Here is a 6417-nt window from a genome sequence, read left to right on the forward strand (position 1 = left end):
TTTTAACTGTGTGAGACTTGACTTCAATTAAATCAAAGTTGTATTACTGCAGAAATAAACTTGACTTGTATTGGAAGGAACTACATATTTATTACATAAAACAGACTCTGATAAAATTCTGATATAGTATGTCAATTTTGGAAAAACCACACCAAAGAAAGGTAAACATGATTCCAAATACTAGGCTAGATGTCAAAACCAGCTCCATGAAAAGACTTAAAACCTAACAAATTGTTCATCTAAATGTTTAAAGTAATTTTCAAATTCTGTCAATGTGGAGGAACATTTCAGTTTCTTCACACCTAGCTACTATGTACATAGATGTGTTTATTGCAGCATATGTCTTCACTAGTATTTATTCCAGTATCTGAAAATGTATCATTTCCACCATTAAATATTTCAGCTAAGATCCTTAGCCTGCGATCCATTTAATAGCTGCAAACCACTTGTGCTAGTGAGGTAATATTTATTTCATTATTAGGAAGGTGAAAGTTATTAAACCACATAATTTCTAAGAACACTCACCCTTGTATGGAAGAGACTGAAATGAAGAGATTACTTGAGCCTTCAAAAATGGGCAATTATGAAAAACAATTTCTGATGGCTCATTAAGGAAGTTACTCAGATTGCACAAATGATAGCTTTTATGAGACCTCAGACAAACTGCCAAAAATATTGTCTTCACTTAGAAATATGTGTGCTGCATGTGTCTCCTTAGCTTTGTTGCTCTTCTTGCCTGATGATTGAAGGCAAAATGGTCATTTAACTGTTCCAATGGTTGAAAAAATATTAAAAAATATTTTTAAATTAGAGATATCTTTTCTCTTATTTTTTTTTTCATTTGTAGTTAAAAAAATTAAACATTTAATAGAAAATAGGGAGGGAAATGGGTTCTTCAAATTTCTAGAAAGTTTTACAGAATGGCTTTCTGCCAAAAGTTTTTCATTATGGCTGGCCTGCAGAACTGGTGTTCCTTGTGTTACAGCAGATAATTTTTGGACTATTTTAAATAACATAAAAAATATTGCCCATGTGTTTAAATATAATCATCAGAACACCCTAAAGTGGAAAATTTTGTTGCAAAAAATTAGACTTCTGAGGCTGCCCAAGTAAACGATAGAGATTTATCTTGAGTCAGAAATATCTCATGATGAAATTTCAAAGGTCTTCTGTTCTTCTGTTGTCTCATTATGGCATCAATGTGACAGAAACAGTTTATGCTGCTCTGGTTTCTCAGGTCTTACTAAGAGCAGGAAACTACATAGAGATTTATGCTTGTATAATAAGCTGCTAAATTTCAGATGCTTACATGTGTATATAAATGCATACAGTTATATATATGTAAGTACTTACAGAAATAAAGCAAAAACACGTTAAAATCATCCAAGTGTTGGTTTTCATAGAATCAATAGGGAAAAGAGACAAAAGAAAAAGAACCAGTAACTATCTCAGGACTTCTTTTCTTTGGGATAACAGTTTCACTGCTATTCGTACAGTTTTGACATAATCTGATTTCTAACAGAGATCCAATTTTGTGCAGCCATCAAGAACACTGATTTGACTCTGAATATGCAAAAATTCTTATGGTCATTTGCAAGGTACCTGATACTTCTAGGAATTTCCAAATTATTCTGTCTCTCCAAAAGCAGCCTGTTGATCTACCAGAGTCATCTTCCCTGTAGTTTTCTTTATCAAGAACTGATGAATTGCTTGATATTTTCTTTGCTTTTATTGAGGTAAAAGGCTTAAATGAATACAATTATTTTGAAAGGCTATATTGTTTTTTTGTTATTCACTTGGTTGCTTTGTGATTTGTACTTTTGATATGCTTCTATTAAAAACATTCTTAACTCCAGCGTATTTTCTGGCTTCTGTCAAGGCCATCATATTCTATATTTATATGCCTACTTTTCTAGATCAAACAAAAACAAATTTCCTCATGCTAATTGAAATCCTGTCTGCTGAGGAAGCATTTCTTAATGTCCAAAAATGTAGGCAGGAGCAAGCCAGCAAAACCTAACCATTTCAAAAGTCATAAGGACAGTAGAATGGCCAGTAGAGAAGGTCTGGAAAACTAGATTGGAGTGGAGTTCAGGCTCACACACCATCCTTTGGCCACTCACAAAGTTTAGTTGCTAGCATATGCCTTGCTGCAGTTATACAGTGAATGAGGCCCCTCCCAAGCAAATCCCAGACTGCAGTTCCATGTTTGCCCAGTTCTGGACATGGCATGGACCACAGACTGTTCTTGATAGGCAGGATAGATGAGGACATCATATTTTGAGGCAGGCAGTTGAGCCATATGGACATAAGCCATGCCAGACCACTTTTCCTGAGGGTAAGGAATGGGCATCAATCAGAGAGGGATTTATTTAACATGTGCACACAGCCTAGCTTTCCAGAACACCAAGTCAGTAAGAAGCTGGATCTCAACTTCAGCAGAAATACTTTGGATAAAAACAGCCTTCCAAAATAAAATCCCATATGCTTGCAAGAAGACTGGGTCCAATGCTTCGCCAAGCAAAGCTTTGTGGGTCATGGTTATATATAACTCACACACACAGTCCATAGGAAGAATGCAGCAAGTTTGCTGCAGGGCTAAATTCTTCCTGCACTGAATCATGCAGACATAGAGTAACATTTTGAGAGGCTGTATTGATTTAACTTGTTGTGGAAGACCACAGTAAGGCCCATGACATGGTTATCTTCTTCCTTCTCATGGCTTCTTTTCTGAACCATCAGTATTTTTCTATATGTTCTATTTCTCTAATGTTTGTTTTGTTTTCTGTTTCTAAACAGTACTCAGATTAACTTGTGGGGATAATTTTGTCTCTAAATGAGTTCACCTTCCTATTGAGAATTCCTCAAATGACAAAGATGAGGTGTTGCTTCTGAGACAAACATATGTGAATATCTATGTGGCCTATGCAATAACAGCAACAATAATACACATTATATATGTAATTTTATGTTCTTCCCCTGTCAACTACATTAATAAAAATTAACTATCTGCATACTTGGTTTCTTTGCTCAATTGCTCGTTCTCATGCTGCTGTCAAATAACAGACATACCATGTGTAATTGCTGGAAAACAAAGTTAATTTGAAACATTGTTTTGTATCATTATTTGAATTTCAGACTTCACTTTCTTCTCACTTTTACCAGTTTAAATAGAAGTATCTTTTCACCTGGATTATTTCTGTTTTACACCAGTGATTGTGCAAGGCAACTCATCCCACAACCTTTCAGTGGCTGACACATGACTCTGTACCAGAAAATTACATGTGCATCCCAAGTACCACAGCCAGCTGGTAGAGCTTTTGTTGAATTTCCTAGTCTCCAAAAACAGAGCAAACACACACAAAAGACCCTCCAGGAAAGGCACCTGCAGGACCCTCTACTTGGGTATCATGAAGAGTGGTGCCAACATCACACCAGGGGACATTTCAGTCACTTGTCAGTATAGATGAACATCTACCAGAGTCTGGGAACATTCCTGGGCACAATTTAAGACATTAATACACACAAAGCCATTATGGTCTGTGGTTCTAATGGAGAATAGGAAATTGATTGAATGACTCTACTGAAAACTGTTAAATGGTATTAAAAATTTTGTCTGTATTGTCTCATCTTCCACTTCATAAAGTTAACTATTCCAGACACTCGACTGTACCAGGCTCACTAACATCTTTCTGTATTTTTTACCTCCTAAGGCAAAACAAAAGTTTTCCTTAAAGACATTCTTACAGCAAGTCTGCAAATCCCTTAATAAAACATCCAAATATCAGTTGCTGTCACTTTCCTGACTTGAAAAGTAGTATGAATATTTTTGTAGTTCACTGGCAGCATTCAAAATAATTTTTGAGACATTTCTTAATATGGTTGCATTCAGATGTCATCAGCCTTTACAGGATGTGTCCTTTTGTTAGGTCAGCAATTGAATTTACTGTTGTTGCTGTGAAACTTGGTTATGTTATGTTCTCTTCCCTTGATGCTGATCTCTGAAAATGCATAATGATCTAAAAAAGATTTCCCAGGTTTCTTCTTGTATTGTGGTTTGGGGCTTTTTATCCAGTCTCCTATGCTTTTTCCAATTCTATTTAATATTGAAAATCCTCTAGATGGCATGAAACATAAAATACAGAAGTTTTTTTGTTATATCTTTTGAAAAAGTCCTTGAGAACTTAGGCCAGGATTTCATGGCTCTAACAAACCTTGCTATGTGTGTTGACTAAAAAAAATTCCCTCTTGTTCTTTCTTACCCTGAATGTCAGGAATCACACTTCAGTGTTGTGATTCTGGAATTGTGAATCACACTGAATAAATTCTGCTGTGTGATGGCATAAAAGGACCTCAAGGACTTATGTCAGACCAGCCACAACTTCCTTACTAATCTCATTTATTGAATGTATTTTTTTTCCCTCTCTGGGGACAACTGATAGTCTGCTTACCTAGTAAAACCATAGCAAATATAGAGCTAAATCACAGAGTGGCCAGAAACATGAAGAGGTTCACTAATGCCTGATAACTTGGGACCTCTTGAGAAATCACTGCAGAATATACTATTGCCAAAGACCAGGGGAAAACAGAAATTCCCTGGGTTTTCATGAAAGGCACATATGTAATGCAAATCATCATTCATTATGTGTCTTACACTGAGAGTTGTCTCCCACTGTCCTATGGGATTCTAGGTTCTTCTTCATTTAACCATGAGACACTGACAAACAAATATAAAATCTGGATGGGAAAAGACTCTGGAAATTTAGCTCTCATTGACCATATTAACTTCTTATGGCTTAATTCTGGTGAAACCATTCCTCACTGGAGGAACCATGGGTTAAGAGAGAGAAACAATGTCCTGAGATGTCTTATGAATTATTGACACAATAATAACAACAGAATTAACTTGGTTTCTCTTTAACTCTGAAATATGACTGATTGCACTTTTAATTTTCAAATATCATCCAGTGAGCTGATATAGAAATACTACTTAATGTGAAACAACTTCTTAGGAAAAAAAAAGGGATTTATATTTAATTTTTGAAGGGATTTAAAATATTTTTGAAATTAATAATTTAAAATAAATTATTTTAAACTTATTAAAGAATATATAAAGTACAAAATAATTTATAAATGATAAAAATTAAATTTAAATAATAAAAATTATTTAAATAATTAAATAATAGTTTTCACATTTCCTTTGAAGGAATGTGGTTTTTAGGAAAACCACAACAGATGCTAACTTCCACAAATAAGAAGAACATTTTATCTATATATGTTATAAATAACCTAAAAGATGGTTAATTCCCAGTACTTAGGAAGTGGCATTTAGGAAAAAAATAGGCTACTTCTATATTCAGCCTCCTTGAATATATGCAAAAATGGTGGGTACAAATTAAAAGATGAAATTACCCTGGTCAAGGACAAACTGTGTCCTTAACCAATGTTATTTGGTTCAGGTTATGTGCTTTGAATGTTGTTGCCAACCTATTGAATTCAACAGAAAAACTTGGTTTCAGTTATGTGGACAAAGACTTTTATAAAATTGTCTTTACTATAGTGTATTTCTACTGGTTTCTCCCGAAAGCTGAAAATATTCCATTTTTAAAAATGTATTTCAGGATAAATACTTTGGTTTCTCTGTACCTTGTTTAGATTAGTTATGAATTCATCTTTACTACTGGATAACCTCCTTCAGCTCAGAATTTAAAACTGCACCAAGACTTTGTTTTTTTGTGAAGGCTCTGCAGGTCTGGGGCTCTTCTTGTCTCTCCAAGCTTTCACTTCTTCCAAGTGACTTCTGGTTCTTTCTTGCGGCTCATACCTGCATTCTCTCACAAAGAAGCCAGAGGAGATGCATAGTGCACAGCTGACTCCTATACCTAGAGGGATGTTAACTCTCACAGGGTGAGTATTATCCCAGACAGGAGAAGCTGGAGTGCCTCTCAACAAGGCACTTAAACACACTCACTTCAGTGGCAGCTGAATACGCATTCAATCTTTTTTAGCTGGTGGCAACTCGTGTGCCTTCATCTTTGTCGAGTACCTTTTACTGAACTCTCCTTCTTCAAACAGGAAGTGTGTTTGTGGATTGCTGTTTTAAATCTAATGTGCAACCTGCACTTTGAAATGAAAAAGCAGATGCACTTTACATGAATAGAAGTCACTGTATAAAGTCTAAATCCTGAAGTCTTGAATATTATTTTTTAAAAAAATATTTCTTTACTGAGCTGTGTTATTTTTCTAGTTATCAGAGTGCTGGAAAAGCCAAACATTTGGATGCATCTGTGAGCAAAAAGCAGAACAAAAGTACGTACACCCAAAATTTGGACTTTACATGGTATATAAGTATATAAATACTTATTTTCTATTAAATTCCTCAAAACTAAATTCATGGAGTCGCAAATTCACAGAATG

This window comes from Parus major, chromosome 1 (assembly GCF_001522545.3).
Source record: "Parus major isolate Abel chromosome 1, Parus_major1.1, whole genome shotgun sequence".
Taxonomy (NCBI): Eukaryota; Metazoa; Chordata; class Aves; order Passeriformes; family Paridae; genus Parus; species Parus major.